Source organism: Carcharhinus amblyrhynchos, chromosome 20, assembly GCF_965287045.1.
Source record: "Carcharhinus amblyrhynchos chromosome 20, sCarAmb.v2.hapA, whole genome shotgun sequence".
NCBI classification, from domain to species: Eukaryota; Metazoa; Chordata; class Chondrichthyes; order Carcharhiniformes; family Carcharhinidae; genus Carcharhinus; species Carcharhinus amblyrhynchos.
Window position 1 is genome coordinate 4249659 of NC_137343.1, and position 16985 is coordinate 4266643.

Here is a 16985-nt window from a genome sequence, read left to right on the forward strand (position 1 = left end):
ACTTGTGGCAATGGCAGGGTGAGAGTGTGGCTGTGTGCACATGTCCTGGCCAAGGTGATAAATTCGTCACTGGCAATTAAATTCTTCAGCCATCTTCCAAATCAGTTGAATTTTGGGTTAAAGTAAAGCTGTTAAGTGGAACAGGACTATATTCATAAATCTTTTTAAGGGTAGAAATGTCTTGAAGCTTCCTGGGCATTTGCAACCACACTCTAGTCCTTCAGTTAACACAAGAATAAGAATCTCAGCCCACCCAGCTTTGTTTGGGCCCTCTTTAGAGGACCCAGACAGATCATTTTCATCTTGGTTCTACCTTGGTGCCAACGCCATGTTGTTCCATCCTCCCCTGTTCATGAATGTAGAATGTCTCCATTTATTATTGAATGTTGCAATCAGTGTCCACAGCTCGTGCGCTAAATCGTAGCTTTATGCTTTAATAATTCCAGTTGTTGAGAAGTTGCATGAATGGCATTTTCCTTGGGTGTTTCCTATGCTGTGTTATTGCCATTCCTTCAGTATATGGTATGAATGGGATTTTCAAAGGTTCTCATTTTAAAGTGGACCAAATTCATTTGAGATCGTTAAAAGTACAATTTTCTGATTGTGCAGAATTCAACTGGAGTAATGTAAAATGTTAAAGTAACTTGCTTTGCACCAATTATTTAAAAAAAACTCAAGCCTTATTACTGTAATGGACATTCAGAATAAATGGAGCTAGGTATGGAGTGAAGATATTGTGATATATCACTTCAAAGTGTCGCATTGAATATCTGAGATTTCTTACCCATTTACATCATTGTTTGGCAATTTAAATTGTATATTGAAAACCCTGTTGGTTTGCATGGTTTCTTTCCATATGAACATGCTCATCTTTGCCACCCAGCCTCTTGACGATCTCCATTTAGCCACATCCAACCTTATCCATTGTCAGAGTGTTGGTTTTCTGTTCAAGGGTGAAAGGAAAGCCAGGAATATTCTGCAGTTCCACTTGGTGTGATGCTTTCTAAGGCCAGCTTTGGAATAGTGTACACCATTTAGTTCTTGACTTCTAGACATTTAATTTGTGTAATAATTAAGTGGCTATTATACTCCAAGAAGGGGCGGCCCATTTTCTCCAGCAATAGAATACTGGGTGCAACAAACCATGGGGTTGAGTTTAATTCTTAGGCCCTATTGATTTTGACCAGGACAATTCTTCATTGGGGCTGGTCTTGCCCATTCTTGGCAAAAACAATAAACAAGGGTATTTTGATGAAATGGCTCTATTTTGTTGAATGTGTATGTGTGCATTTACCCAGGGGAGAAGATGTTACAATAGTGGACAGAATCACTTTTGAATGCGCTTCAATAATTTGGAAAGTCTCTGATGTGGAGCTAAAAAGCCAGCAGATATTATTTTTTATATTCTGCAGTAAGGTTTTCTGTTTTGTAAGCTCAGGATCAAGGTAAAGATACAACCTACATGATGACTTAGCAACTGCAAGTATTATATAAAGGTTGATTTTACTTTCTTTCAAAAGTATTACAAATGGAGCAACGTTTGTAAACTCTTTTCTAGATAGAAAATAGTTTCTGGTACATTCAGAGATAGCTAAATTATTTGATATTCATTAATAAAGTTACAGAAAAGTTGTGTGTTTGAACTTTCAGGAAGGTGATATATGTAAACAATTGTAGAAATAATTTAAAATATAAGAATGGAAGTTTTGAAATAATTTATTACTTAATTCTGAAGGTGTTGTGCTACTTTCATAAGATTGTAAGTGGAGAGTAAATTGAGGGGAACCTGTAGATGTAGTATATTTAGATTTTCAAAAGGCAGTTGAAGAGGTGGTTCAAAAGAGTGCAGGTGCATAAAGTAAAAATCCATGGATTGGAGGGAATGTGTTAGCTTGGATTGAAAACTGACTGCCACGTAGCTGAAATAAACGGATCCTTTTCAGATTGGAAAGATGTAACAAATGGAGTGCCACAGAGAACCATTCTTGCCCACAATTGCTCGCTATGTACATTAATGACTTGGAGGAAGGAATAGAATGTAAGGTTTCCAAATTTGCTGATGATATGAAGGTAGGTGGAAGGGCAGATTGTGATGAGGATATTGTGATTTTGCATTGGAATATAGATAGATTGGGTGAAAGTGAAAACCTGGCAAATGGAGTTTCATGAGGGGAAGTGTGAGGTCATGTACTTCAGTAGGACGAATCAAAAGACATTATTATGTAAATGGAGGGAGACTAAGGTGAGTGAAGTACAGAGGGATCTGGGTGTTCAACTGCATAAATCACAAAAGGCTAGCAGGCAAGTCCAACAGGTAGTTAAGAAGGCAAATGGCATTTTGGCAGTATTGATCCCCTTACCTAAAAAAGGATGGGGTAACATTGAAGGCAGTTCGAAAGGAGGTTCACCATGCTAATTACTGGGGTGAAAAGTTTGTCCAGTTAAGATGGACTAAATAGTCTGGATCTGTATTCCTCAGAGCTTATTTGAGTGAGGGGTGACCTTATTCAGACATATCCTAAGGGGGCTTGACAGGATAGATGGTGAGATGTTTTTACTAAAAGGAGAGTCTTGAACAAGAGGACATAACTACAAGGTAAAAGGCTGGTCATTTAAAACTGAGGTGAATCTTTGGAATTTTCTGCCCCAAAGGAAGGTGGAGGTTGGATCATTAGAAATATTTAAAGTGGGGGTGGATAAATATTTGATAAATCAAGGAATGGAAGGATATGGGGAAATGGCACAGAAAAGGAGTTGAGTTCAGTGTGGATCAGCCATGATTGTATTGAATGGCGCGACAGGCTTGAAAGGCTGAGTGGCCTACTCCTGATTCTATTTCTTATGTTCTTGTCTGTTCAGCACCCAAATATGTGGACAGCACTTCACTGAGTGCACATATATGGGGCAAAAGTACTGGTATAAAGCTGTCATTGACTTTGTCTCTGGATGGAGTGGAAACTTCAAAAGTATCAAATGTAATTTTATTGGGAAGAGCCAATGATTCTGCTAATGAGCTACACAAATCTGGACAGCTTAGTATTAAATTGCACTATGGTCTGGCTGCATTCCAGATTTGGAGTAAACTACAGGCCATCAATGTCAAATAGTCACCAAGAAATCAAACGTGGAATTCAGGAGAAACTTCTTTACCCAATGAAATCAGAGCTGAAAAGTGACAGACATCTCTGAGAGGGCAGAGTGGAGGACGGGTCCGCCTAGGGTGTGATTAGATGATAGATGTCACAGAGCGGTTGCAGAGAAGTTTCAGTGGATATGTGAGGGTGACAGGCAAGTGTGATATACCATGACAGCAGCAGCTTGTAACTGACTATCACAGGGAGTAGTTAAGGTGATCCACAATAAAATAATTATTGCATCAAAAGAGGCCATTTAGCCCAACATGTCTGTGCCAATCAAAGAAAGAGAATAAAAAAAGAAACCTGCTGCTCATCTTAATCCCACTTTCCAGCACCTAGTCTGTAGCCTGGCAAGTTGAGTCCTTCAGGCGCAGGATCCAGGTACCTTTTTAAATGAGTGAACACCTAGATAAGAATGTAAATGCAAAAGGAATAAAAGAATATTCTGATGATGCTAGACTGAACAGGAGCATCAACGCCAGTAAGAACTAGTTGGGTTATGGTTTCTGTGTAATTTTATTTTTAAAAAAATTCTAGTCCATTTAAAATGTTGGATTTTCAATTATAGAAGTGGGTGCTGTTGTGTTTGAGGTAGGGTAAGTGATTGTGCAACTATTTATTATTTGCTACATGAGGTTCCCAGTTATAAAGCTATACAGTATAGAACATAGAACATTACAGCGCGGAACAGGCCCTTCGGCCCACAATGTTGCGCCGACCAGTCTTATTTTTAAAAAAAAACATTGACCCACTAATCTAAACCACTCCCTTTTCGTCCATAAACCTATCCACCAATCTCTTAAACGCCCCCAAACTAGGCGCATTTACAACTGCAGCAGGCAGGGCATTCCAGTCCCTCACCACCCTCTGGGTAAAGAACCTGCCCCTGACATCCGTCCTATAACTACCCCCCCTTAATTTAAAGCCATGCCCCCTCGTGCTAGATTTCTCCATCCGAGGAAACAGGCTATCACCATCCACCCTATCTAAACCTCTAATCATCTTATATGTTTCTATAAGATCCCCTCTTAGCCACCTTCTTTCCAGTGAAAACAACCCCAAATCCCTCAGTCTCTCCTCATAGGACCTCCCCTGCATACCAGGCAACATCCTGGTAAACCTCCTCTGCACCCTCTCCAAAGCCTCCACATCCTTCCTGTAATGTGGGGACCAGAACTGCACACAGTACGCCAAGTGCGGCCGCACCAGAGTTGTGTACAGTTGCAACATGACGCTGCGACTCCTAAATTCAATCCCCCTACCAATAAACGCCAAGACACCGTACGCCTTCTTAACAACCTTATCTACTTGATTCCCAACTTTCAGGGATCTATGTACACATACACCTAGATCCCTCTGCTCCTCCACTCTATTCAAAGTCCTCCCGTTAGCCCTATACTCAACACATCTGTTATTCCTACCGAAATGGATTACCTCACACTTCTCCGCATTAAACTCCATCCGCCACCTCGCGGCCCAGCTCTGCAACCTGTCCAAGTCACCCTGCAAACTTCGACACCCTTCCTCACAATCTACCACACCTCCGACTTAAGCCATAAGTCAAGTATTGCTGTGTATCTGTCCAAAGCTTAATTTGAGAGAAATTTGCCTTCTGGGTTATCCCTGGGATTCGAATGTGATGCAGCTGTAAGCCACTCCTGTAGTTATCTGAGCACTGAGTATGGTCATAGTCTTTAAGGCCTATAAGTTGTGTGACTGAGATCTACTGTAGCTTAGTAATTTTGACTGCGCTGCGAGTTCTGTCAAATAATAGTAGTTTTAATTTTAATTCCCTGCCTTTTTTCCAATTCCTAATGCGCTTGCTTCCCAAGTAACTTTCTTTTTAAGTAGCTCAGTAAATGTTTGCTTTATGTTCTAAGACGTTTTGGGACAGTGCATTCTGAGTTCTCTCAACCCTTTGTGAGAGGAGGTTTGTCCTGGATGCTGTTGTGTACTTATGTAGTTCTATAAAAGTTTCTAATTGCAGTTCTAATACGTTCCCAGTCTGTTGTTGCAGTAAAAATGTAAACACGTTTTAGCTTCCTGAAGATGCATTTTTTTAAAACTTGATTTCAGTATTTGCATAGCAGGAGAGAGTCACATTTTGTTGCTTGTTGTTGCTATAAGGTTTTAATTCGCATTTATTTTGGAATGTTTTGTGTACAATGATTGCATGATCGTGGTAGATATTCAACATCAAATATTAATTCTGTTACTGAAAGTTACTTTGCCTGCACAGATTGTGAATTATATTTTGTTATTTTCAATGATTACAGTGTAAATTTTGTATTTTCCACATTTGCTGTTAGCACCATTACTTGCATGCTCCATGATTTTCTGCCTACTCAATTTTCGTTTGTTATTATCCATAATCCCTATGTTACTCCTGCATGATCTGTATTGATCCCAATAGCAATTACTTGGATGAACTTTTGCATATTGTATAGGAAATTGGGAACATAGGAGCGGGAGTAGGCCTTTGATTTTATCGGGCCGCTTTTGCCATTCAGTATGATCATGGTCGATCATCCACATCAGTACTGTTTTCCCACAGTATCCCATGTCCCTTTATGGTGTTAGAACTCTGTCAATCTCTGCTTTAAACATACTCAGCGACTGAGTGTCCTCAGCCCTCTACAGTGGAGAATTCCAAAGATTCACAACCTTCTGAGTAAAAAAGTTCTCCCTCATCTTGGTCCTAACTGACTTGGCATTTATTTTGAAATTCTGCCCCTAGTTCAGGACTCCCCAACCAGGGGAATCATCTTCTCTGCATCTATCCTGTCTATCCCTTTAAATATTTTGTAGGTTTCAATGAAATAATGTAGAGCACAGGCCATTTTCTCCCATCTCTCTTAGAACAGTCTTGCCATCCCGAGAACAAGTCTGATGAACCTTTTTGTTACACTCGCTCTGTGGCAGAAATATCCTTCCTGATGTAAGGGGATGAAACTGCACATAATGCTTCAGATGCTGTCTGACCAAGTTTCTACACAATTGCAGCAAGACTTTGCTACTCCTATACTCAAAACCCTCTTGTGCTAAAGGCTAACATACCCATTAACCTTCCAAATAGCTTGTTGAACCTACATGTTAATTTTCAGTGAGTGACCTAAAGAAGAGGACATCCCAGGTTCATTTACACAATTACACTTTCTAATCTATTTAAGAAATGCTCTGCATATTGTTCCTGCTATCAAACCTCACATTTTTCCATATTATGTTCTATCTGCCGTTTTCATGCCCACTCACTAAGTCTGTTCAAATCCAATATGTTGAATTCATTGTTCTGTGTACTGATGTATTACTTCATAAGTGGAGGTGGCCTTCAAATAAAGATCTCTTTTAAAGAGAAGCAGCACCTTTTATTTATTTAGCACCATAACCTGGTAAATTCCCCAAGGCCCTTCGCAGAAGCACAATTAGATGGAATTTGGTACAGAGCTGCAGAAGGAGATATGTGAGCAAAACCTTGGTCAAATATGTTAATTTTTAAGAGTTTCCTAAAGGAGTGAAAGAAGCTGAGAGGTTCAGGGAGGGTATTCCAGAGCTTTAGTGCTTTTACAGCTGAGAGAATGGCTATCAATGATGAGATAAAGAGAAGTAGGAGATGCACAATGGATCAAAATTGAGGGAATGCAGAGATCCTGGAGGATTTGTAGGGATGGTGAAATGCAGAGAAATGGGTGGTTTCAAGCACTAGGATGAAAATTTTAAATTGATGCACTGCTGGACCAGGAGCCAGTGGTGTTATTCTCGATCTGATACAATGTATGTATGTACACTTTGGGTGGGCACATACAAATAAATGTTGTTCACATGCATTGATTAATAAAAAGGCTTGGTACGTTTCTACAGAAGCAGAATGAATAATCTTTTCCTTCATTTTGTGTTGTGTGATGGTTGCTGTGTCTGGAAGTTGGCAGTAGTAACAAGTGTGGTCTCAGTAAGCCAAATTTCTGTTTACCATCTGTTTAGAGCTCCCTGTTGACATTAATAAGTGCCTCATGACCTTCTGTCTACGACTTGCCAAGAACCAGTAAGCAACGATCGTGAGTGCCTATGCCCCAACCCTTGATGCCAATGATGGGTCCAAAGATGGTTTCTATTCCACTCTGGTCACTCTACTCTCCAACATTCCGCATCCTCCTTGGGGACCTCAATGCCAGGGTTGGAAAGGGCTCTCAACTCTGGAAAGGAAGGAGCTGGGAATTGCAACTCCAGCTAATCACCAAATTGTGGGACACCAACTTGTCATCATTAACACTATCCCACCAAAAAGACAAATTCAAAACTTCCTGAAGAGATCCATGATCAACATTGGCACATGATCGACAACAACATTGTCTGACCCCGAGACCAAAAGGATGCCCTCATCACCAAAGCAATGACTGCTGGACAGACCACTATCTCATCCACTTCTCTATGTCCATCAAACTCCATAAGCAGCAGAGGATGAAGAAACAGCTCAGGAAATAGATCAAAAGCATGTGGCTTTGTGAGCCAAGCATGTTAGTGAACTTCCAACAATCTTCAGAAGTGTTCATTCTAATACAATGGAGGAAAATTGGAAAGAGCTGAAAAAAGCCATCATCTCAAGCTGTGAAGGAACCATCTATTACAAGACCAGGAAACATCAAGACTGGTTTGGCAATGGTGAGCACACAATCCAGAACCTCATTGACAAGAAGAGGAAAGCTCTCTGCACCTGGCAAAACGATATCATCAGCAAAGGCAGAGGTACAAAGAAGAACTAGTGAAATCAAGAACCAGTGGTGAACTGCGAAAGCTAAGGAGCTGTAATTCCTTGCTGATAAGCATAACACCCAGGGCTTCTTAAGTGTCACCAATACATCCAACACCCTGGGCCTGAAATCAGTGCGGAGGAAGGACAGCACTCTCTTAAGAGACAAAAAGCATCAGCCTTGGATGGAGAGAACACTTCAAAGAATTCCTAAACTGTAATGCATTCATAGGTGAGGACATGTTTGAGAAAATCCCTCAACTCTCTATCAAAGATGATCTTTGACTCCCACCTTGTGTGGATGAAATTGAAGCCACATGAAGAATAGAAAGCCACAGGAGTGGATGGGATTCCAGTGGAGATTTTCAAACTTGGGGGAAAAAGATCACTTCATCTCCATCAGCTGTCCCTGGAAATCTGGGAAAAGGAAGAAATTCCTGCCAGCCTCAGGGATGCCATCATCACCACCATCTTCAAAAGCACAAGAAATAGATGCAGAAGTGGCCACCAAGCCTTTCAAGCCTGCCCTGCCATTTGGTTCAATCCTGGCTGATTTATGCAGGCTTCAGCTTTTTTTCCATAACACCCCCCCTCCCTTTTCTCCAATCTTTCAAATATTTACCTACCTCCACTTTGATCCACCACCTTTTGGGGCAGAGAATTCCACAGATTCACCACCCTCTCTGAAATGAAATTTCTACACATCTCAGTTTTAAATGACCAGCCCTTTATCTTTGGTGAGGCCTCACCAAAACCCTGTACAATTGAACAGAATCTCCCTGTTTTTAAACTCCAACCCATTTGCAATAAAGACCAAAATGCTGTTTGCTTTCTTAATGACCTGTTGGACTTGTCTGCTCGCTTTTTGTGATTCGTGCACTAGAACACCCAGATCCCTCTGTATTTCACTCACCTGCAGTGTGTCTCCATTTAGATAATCTGTCTTTTGATTCCTTCTACTGAAGTGCATGACCTCACTCTTCCCCACGTTAAACTTCATTTGCCATGTTTTTGCCCACTCTCTCAATTTATCGATATCCTGTTGGAGAATCACAGTATTCTTCTCACAACCTGCCCCTCCACCTATCTTCTCATCATTGGCAAATTTGGAAATTTTACATTCTGTTCCTTTCTCCAGGTCATTAATGTAAATAGTGAACAGTTGCAGTCCAAGAACTGATTCCTGTGGCACTCTACCAGTTACTTCTTTACGTTCTGAAAAGGACCTGTTTATTCCAACTCTGTTTTCTATTTGACAGCCAGTTTTCAATCCATGCTAACACACTTCATCCAATTCCATGGACTTTTACGTTACGCACCTTATGTGGCAAGGAAGAAGACAGAGTGGACTGTGGGAACTACCGCAAAATCTTTTTACACTCCATTGCCCGGAAGGTCATCACTTGAATCTTGCATAGCCATCTTTTACCAGTCTGTGAAGTAATCCTTCCAGAAAGCCAATGAGGCTTCCAGGGGGCATTATTTACTCTGCTCAACAACTTCAAGGGAAATGCCAAGAGCACTATTGTGAAGAAAGCCCACCAATGCCTCTACTTTCTCAGATGACTAAGAAAATTTGGCATGTCAGCTATGACTCTCACCAACTTTTACAGATGTATCATAGAAAGCGTTCTTTCTAGTTGTATCACAGCTCGGTATGGCTCTGGTTCTGCCCAAGACTGCAAGGAACTACAAAAGGTTGTGAATGTAGCCCAATCTATCATGCAAACCAACCTCACATCCATTGACTATGTCTACACTTCCTGCTGCCTTGGCAAAGCAGCCAGCATAATTAAGGACTCCACGTATCCCGGACATTCTCTCTTCCACCTTCTTTCTTTAGGAAAAAGACACAAAAGTCTGAGGTCGTGTACCGACCGACTCAAGCTGTTCTTGAGTCAGTTGGTACGTGACCTCAGACTTTTGAATGGACTTACCTTGCATTAAATTAATCGTTCTCTGCACCCTAGCTATGACTGTAACAGGACATTCTGCACAATCTTGTTTCCTGCTCTATGAATGATATGTTTTGTCTGTATAACATGTAAGGACAATATTTTTCACTATGTTAACATATGTGACAATAATTAATCAAATCAAAACCACTCTACATGGCCTTCGTCAGTATGACCAAAGATTTTGGTTCAGCCATATGGAAAGTGTTATAGAAGATATTGTTAAAGGCCGGCTGTCCAGAGAAATTCATCAACATTGTCTAGTTCCTCCAAGACAAGATATTGGTGACCTCCTCAGTGGTGGGGAAAACAGATAGAAATCTTTGAGGTCGAGACTGGAGTCAAGCAGGGATGTGTCATCACTCTCCCCGCATCCTTTTCTCCATATTCGCTGCCACTATTCTTCACTTTGTCAAGAACAAGTTTTCCGATAGATGAACTTCGTCAACAGGATGGAAGGAAAACCTTTCAACTGCATCCGGTTGAAATCCAAAAAGAAAATGATCCTGACATTGCTCGTGGAATTTCAGTAGGTGAATGATGTTGCCATCACCACTCTCTGAAGAGAATCTCCAAGCCACGCATGACACTTTTGTGGTAGTATACCGAAGAAATGGTCTCAGCCTCAATGTCAAGTAGACTCAGATCCTCTATCAGCCTGTCCCAGGATAAGATTTGGTCTCTCCCTCCATCAAGATCAAAGAGGAAACCCTCCCAGATGTGGAATATTTCCCTTGCCTGAGGAACCACCTCTCATCTAAGGTTGTGAATTTCATCTATCCTCTGACATTGATGCAAAGATCGAACATCATATCCAATCCACAGGTGTCGCCTTCAGATACCTAATGATGAGTCTTCGATGACTATGACATTAGTGTTGACACCAAAATTCTTGTTTACAGGCAGTTGTCCTCATAACTCTTCTATACATTTCAGAAACTTGGATTATGTACCAACATTACCCCCTGGCCTTGGAGAGATACCATCAATGCCACTGTGATGGATTCTCTGCATCAGCTGTGAGGGCAAGGCATCGTTGTGTTTAGGATGTTAGAGTCCCGATTGGCAAAGCAAATCTTCTTTGCCCAGTTCAAGGAGTGCTGCCGATTAAGAGAGGACAAAGGGAGTCCTTTGAAGACACCCTGGAGGCTTGCCGCGAGAAATGTAACATAGACCTCAACACCTGGAAGACCATTGCTCAGAAGAGACCTACTTGAAGGAAAATGCTGATTGTAAGAACACAATTTTTGCAGACCGCTCGATGGCAAGAGGAGGCATGGAAAAGGAGACTGAGAAAGGAATGTCAGTGATCTAAAGTCTAAGGACTGAACCCACCTCCTGGAAACGCTGCCAAGTGTGTGATCAAAGATGTGATTCCAGGATTGGGCTTATCAGCCAAGCAAGGACCAATAGAACCCATGACCAGTAACATATAGTTTCTTAGAATCCTATATTAGTGAGTGATTGCCAAAGGAATGTCTGACTTTGTGTGCCACTATTAATTTTTCTCCAGATATTCATTGGATCCTAATTTATGTTTGGTATCAGTTTAACATCTTTTGGCATGAAATATTGAACCTAGGGTGGATGTATTTGAGTCTGAAACAGTAGTTAAAGCGCAGGGAGGTTTTTTTTTGTTAGCCTGGCCAGCATTGCTCTTCAACCAGCACTGAATAATTAGCCATCAACCTTTCATTGACCATTTAAAGGCACGGTAGTGCAGTGGTTAGCACTGCTGTTTCATAGCGCCAGGGTTCAATTCCTGGCTTGCGTCACCGTCTGTGTGGAGTTTGCATGTTCTCCCTGTGTCTGTGTGGGTTTCCTCCAGGTGCTTCGGTTTCCTCCCACATTCTGAAAGATGTCCTGGTTAGGTGCATTGACCCAAACAGGTGCTGGACTGTGGCAGCAAGGGGAATTTCACATTAATTTCATTGCAGTCTTAATGTAAGCCTTACTTGTGACTAATAAATAAACTTTAATTTTAAGCATTGTAGTATAGTGAGATTCAACATTTCCAGGCTGTTTGGCTAAGATCAGGCGTGTTGGGATCAAGCCCAAGATGGGGTTCAATGCCTTATGTTGTCAGCTTGGATCATGTTTGTCTCACTTGGGGGGACCACAAATTAGATTAAATTGGAATTTAAATTTGACTTTTGGAGCAAACAAGGAATGGATTTAGGTTTGCTAGGTCTGCTCTAAGCATTGGCTTAAGAATGGAGTAAAAATGTAAAAAAAAATTCAACTCATTGTCCAGATATTTCATGCTTTTTATATGCTGTTGGTTTGGTTATTTTACAAACAAAATACAGCAAATTCAGCTTGAATTGAATTCCTGCAACACGCAACTAAAGGATGTATTGAAGTTGAGTGGGATGATCCCAGGGTAACTTAGTGTGAACATGAGTGTTTAAGGGATCTTGCTGTGCACAAACTGGCTGCTGCATTTGCACTTCAGCAATAATTGTTGATTGTAAAGTGTATTGGAACATCCTGGCAAAATGAAAAGTGATGTAAAGTGCGTGTTCATTTTACTTCAGAAAAATGGCTTTTAGCTTTCGTGTAGATTGAATGCATGGATAATTTTTATTTAGAAAAAAAGGAAATTGAGTTCTCTGGCAGAATCTTTTAAAGATTCAAAGTTCATCACCAGGTTATTTTGAGTTAGTTTTACTCTATTTCAGAACACCCTTCAGTTGAGACAATTGCAGGAGTAATTTGGAGCTGAATTTGCTACACTTTTCCTTGTAAGATAACCAAATCAGGAATGCATGAAATAACTTGGTAAAAGAAGTTTTAATTCTGACCCATCTGAAGTGATAAGGTAAACTTTCTTTGAGATGCTGATTGTCCATGTTGAGCATGTTAAACTGATAATCGTAGAGCTTGCTGCATTGCAGATGGCATGTTTTTCTCCAAATGGCGATTTTCATCAGTCTCCTTAATTCATTGTGATTGGCACACCAGTCCTGCAATTCAAGCACAAACACATGATTAGTGTCTGTTTGCAAACTCTGGCCACCTATAATTGTTACCTCCACAACTGAGGGTGGCTGGAGCTAAATGTTTTTCCTCTAGTCTGCAATGTATCCCAAAAGCTAACGGATGGATTTTTTTTTAAAAAAGTACATGGATAGAAAATGGCACAAAGGACTGATTAATTTTTATTGAAGATTTGGATCCTGGAATTTTTTAAAGGTTCATTAACATTAGGAGAAAGGACAAATTGATCTTTTTTTAAAGAATATTTGGATTCTCTCAGCTGTTATGGTGGAATTTGTCACAGCTGTCAAAGTGTAAGCAGAGTTTTCAGAGCAGATTTGAATTGGCCAGATGTCTCCTCAGTGAGATGGAAGCTGTTGATAAAAAGATTTATTTCTCAGTTTTGTAGTTATGGAACATCAACAAGGCAGGGAAAAGCCTGACTGTGTAATACAACATGGCAGGAATATATACTCCACTGAGTGCCCTCTTGTTTTAAATGGAATAGATTATACATTTTTCTGCATGATCCAATTAGCTTTTGAAGCATAAAAAGAGAGATTGGACATTCATATAGCTGGCAAGGCCAATGTTCATTGCCAATTCCTTTGAGCTGAGTTGATTTCTTGAACAGCAGCGGTCCAAGATGGTGTGTGCTTGGAGGGGAGTTTGCTGATTGTGATGTTCCCGTGATTTGTATTTCCTTCTGAAACACAGTCCCTCTTATGTGGACACGTGGCATTCAATCTGTGCTGAGCAAGATCCCACTAATAGTGGAGAAACGTGGTGGTGATACTGGTTGAGAGATAAATGTTGACCAAGCCACAGTGGGGAAAAAAAAACTCTGCCGTCTTTCAAATAGACGTAGCATGGATTCATGAACGGAAAGTCGTGTTTGGCGAATTTACTGGATTTTTATGAAGATGTGACTAGTGCGGTTGACAGAGGGGAACCGGTGGATGTGTTGTTTTTAGATTTCCAGAAGGCGTTCGATAAGGTGCCTCACAAAAGGTGAACATAGAACACTACAGCACAAACAGGCCTTTTGGCCCACAAGTTGCGCCGATCATATCTATACCTACCAAGCCATAGAACTATCTGTAACTCCCAATGCCATTAGATCCCATACACTCATCCAGAAGCCTTTTAAAAGACCCCAGCGAGTTCGCCTCTACTACCACCGACGGCAGCCAATTCTACTCACTCAGCACCCTCTGAGTGAAAAACTTTCCCCTAACATCTCCTCTGTACTTGCTTCCCAGCACCTTAAATCTGTGTCCTCTCGTAGCGACCATTTCAGCCCTAGGAAATAGCCTCCGAGAATCCACCCTATCTATTCCTCTCAACATTTTGTAGACATCTATCAGGTCGCCTCTCAACCTTTGTCCCTCCAGGGAGAAGAGACCTATCTCCCTGCTGGTTGCTGCAGAAGATTAGGATACATGGAGTTCAGGGTAAAGTGTTAGCGTGGATTGAGGATTGGCTATCTAATAGGCAGCAGAGAGTTGGAATAAATGGGTGATTTTCTGGTTGGCAGTTGGTGACTAGTGGCGTGCCACAGGGATTGGTACTGGGACCTCAACTGTTTACCATATACATAAACGATCTGGAGGAGGGGACCGAGTGTAGGGTAACAAAGTTTGCTGATGACACGAAGATGAATGGGAAAGCGAATTGCGTGGAGGACCCGGAAAATCTGCAGAGAGATTTGCGTAGGCTGAGTGAGTGGGAGAGGATCTGGTAGATGGAGTATAACATTGGCAAATGTGAGGTTATCCACTTTGGAAGAAATAATAGTAAAATGGAATATTATTTAAATGGTGAAAAATTACAACATGCTACTGTGCAGAGGGACCTGGGGGTCCTTGTGCATGAATTGCAAAGACTCAGTCTGCAGGTGCAGCAGGTGATGAAGAAGGCGAATGGAATGTTGGCCTTTATTGTGAGGGTGATAGAATATAAAAGCAGGGAGGTCTTGTTGCAACTGTATAAGGCACTGGTGAGGCCGCAACTGGAGTGCAGTTTTCGTCCCCTTATTTGCAAAAGGATAAATTGGCCTTGGAGGGAGTACAGAGAATGTTCACCAGGTTGATATCGGAGGTGAGGGGGGTAGCTTATGAGGAGAGATTGACCAGATTGGGCCTGTAGTCATTGGAGTTTAGAAGGCTGAGGGGTGATCTTACAGACACATACAAGATAATGAAGGGGCGCGATAGGGTAGAGGCAGAGAGATTATTTCCACTTAGAAAGGAAACCAGAACTAGAGGGCACAGCCTCAAAATAAGGGGGGGTCAGTTTAGAATGGAGTTGAGGAGGAACTTCTCTCAGAGGGAAGTGAATCTCTGGAATTCTCTGCCCATTGAAGTGATGGAGGCTACCTCGTTGAATATGCTTAAGTCACAGGTAGATAGATTTCTGATTGATAAGGGAATTAAGGGTTATGGGGAGCAGGCGGGTAAGTGGAACTGATCCACTTCAGATCAGCCATGACCTTATTGAATGGCGGGGCAGGATCGAAGGGCTAGATGGCCTACTCCTGCTCCTACTTATATTCCTTGGAATTTCTTGTTTACCTGAATAGGCAGGCAGCTATGAGTGAAATGTTCCTTTCTAGTTTGACATGGTGTACTTCTCTGTTGGGTTTTCATGTATACTGGCTCATTTGAACTTCCCAAATTATTCCTGCCTCTTGTCCCATACTCATGCTTTTGTTAAGCTGGTTATTTCACAAAGTAACAGCTCCAACCAAGCAACTCTAGCTCATGGGATTATTATCATAATTGCAAGGCTACTGCAAGCCATCATAAGTGTTTCTATATATTGTATTCTAAAACTGATGCAATACAAGAAAAGATATTATGCATTGCCTTAATGTTTAACTATTATATTTCAAGCAGCTGCCCAACATAAACCCTTAGAGATCCATAATTTTTCTATCAGAATTTAATATCAGAAGCAAAACTGATACGAACCTGGGAATGGAAGAAGGCAAGTTGTTTGTAAACTTCACAAAGGTACTGACCAAGGAGAACATGCTAAAGCAGAGGTGTCACAATGCTACCCCGTGTGAGAGGTTGTATTTCCAACATGTTAAATTTACACGGGTTTTACTATATAAATGTTTCCTATAGTGATTTCTGATCGGTAATGTTGACCTGAATTATGCATGGTTTTAAGGTTTTAATTATGTTGTGAACCATCCAGTCAGTATTGTTCAAACTACTGAAATATACTTAGACGTGGAACTTGCCACTTGAAATGAAGAACTTTGATGTACTTTTGAGAAACCTGGATGAGTAGATGAGGAAGAAAGTAATTGAGTAGGTGAATAGAGTTGTAGCTTGAAGCATAAACATTGGCACTATGAACTGTGCTGTAAAACCCTGGGATGGAGCATTTCATCTTGATAGACATTACACTGGTCTCTAGGGTTATATAATAGAAGGGGCTCCTTTACCTTCAAACTAACTTGCACACTATCTCATCTGATTTTTTTTTGTATCTCTGAAGTTAGAAATCTTGTTTTCTGTTTAGTATTTTCATTTAAGTTTAAATTTGATAAATTGGCCTCAGTAGTAAAATTCAATTACATTTTCATTGAAATTAGCAAGGGCAGAAAAAATGATCGACACTGTAAACATGGACTGAATTGTCAATCTGTATCCTACCTAACTTTGCAGGTTGTAGGACATATTGCTTTTGAGAGTCTGATATTTACTTGAGATGCTGGAAGGTTTACCTATCATTTGTAGGGATTATTTCAAATAATACAAGGCTTAACATCTCAATGATGAGTACTGTTAAAATTAAGACAATTTGTTCATTTTCACCTTTGTCCAAAGAGCTGACTTTTAGTATATTTTGGTAGTGATTTACCACCCTTAACTTGGCACATTTAATTCAAATTGTCCTGCTGTATATAAGTAGTTGTTTCAATTTGTATATTATAGAAGACAAATAAAATGAAAGGAATTACCTTCAGTGAATAAAAGATTGTCTCCAACTATTGCAGATTTAAAATCTGTGAACTCTTTTGTAGGTAGTACTGCAATCCTAAAATCAAGCACACAGACTGCAGGCTTGCCTGCTATACCTGTAGTTGGACCGTTCATAGTTTTGAGATTTTGTCAGCTTCTCTCTTTTGGACTTTAGGAGCTTTGACATGGGGTT

At 40.8% G+C, this 16985-nt stretch overlaps 1 protein-coding gene across 10 annotated transcripts in view; it reads left to right on the forward strand.

Moving 5' to 3' along the window:
• The window catches only part of ep400 (E1A binding protein p400), a 150136-nt gene that overhangs the window by 8622 nt on the left and 124529 nt on the right, over window positions 1-16985 (forward strand). The window lies entirely within an intron of this gene.